At 48.6% G+C, this 1,036-nt stretch overlaps 1 pseudogene; it reads left to right on the forward strand.

The window, feature by feature from the left end:
• Positions 1 to 334: 334 nt before the first annotated feature.
• On the forward strand, positions 335 to 709 carry LOC114635748 (annotated as a pseudogene).
• The last annotated feature ends 327 nt before the right edge of the window (positions 710 to 1,036 follow it).

A 1,036-nucleotide genomic window follows, 5' to 3' on the forward strand; every position in this document is an offset into this window, starting at 1 on the left:
CCTTGGACTGACAATATCAGCATTACCCATGAGCCTGTGTATAAGCAGGCACTCAATTGCCCTACCATCTGCCTTTCATAGGTTCCAGAGATTGAGCTCACACTGGGTTTTTACCTGCTTAACCCATCGCACTGGCCTGATGGTGGGTTTTCAGTATATGGAAAACAGGGTTGAATGCTTTGGCCCTTTACCAGCATCAAGGCAGTGAAGCTTACTGGAATACAAGGGTGTTGGCATTTAGTCTAGGCTCTGCCCCACAGTTACCTGGCAACAGCCAGGTGTGCCTGGCTCACTACAAAAGGGCTGTGTGGCTTTCCAACTTGGTCCCTGCAGAATGGCTCCCACAAAGAAGGGTGGCAAGAAGAAGGGCCATTCTGCCGTCAACGAGGTTGTGACCCGAGAGTACACCATCAATGTTCACAAGTGCATCCATGGAGTGGGCTTCAAGAAGTGTGCTCCTCGGGCACTCAAAGAAATTTGGAAGTTTGCCATGAAGGAAATGGGGACTCCAGATGTGTGGATTGACACCAGGCTCAATAAAGCCGTCTGGGCCAAGGGAACAAAGAACAATCCATATCGCCTCCAAGTTCGTGTATCCAGAAAACGTCATGAAGGTGAGGATTCATTAGACAAGCTCTACACATTGGTAACTTACGTGCCTGTTACCACATTCAAAAATCTACAGACACTCAATGTGGATGAGAACTAACCTGCTGAATGTCAAATGAAGTTGCAGTGCTGCCTCAAAAAGTGTGGGGGGGGGGCTGTTTGTCCCGTCCTCTCTTTTGCTCTCTTGCTCTGTCCTCTTACTTCTGCTCTCCCTCTCTCCCCATTCCCTTCCTCCCTCTCTCCATGTGCTCATGACTGGCTTCTCCTCATCCTCCTCCTCTTCCTCCTCCTCCTCTTCCTCCTCTTCCTCCTCTTCCTTCTCTTCCTTCTCTTCCTCCTCCTCTTTCTTCTTCTTCTTCTTCTTCTTCTTCTTCTTCTTCTTCTTCTTCTTCTTCTTCTTCTTCTTCTTCTTCCTGTCTCTCTCTCT

The sequence above is a fragment of the Grammomys surdaster genome, unplaced genomic scaffold, assembly GCF_004785775.1.
Source record: "Grammomys surdaster isolate TR1022 unplaced genomic scaffold, NIH_TR_1.0 117168, whole genome shotgun sequence".
NCBI classification, from domain to species: Eukaryota; Metazoa; Chordata; class Mammalia; order Rodentia; family Muridae; genus Grammomys; species Grammomys surdaster.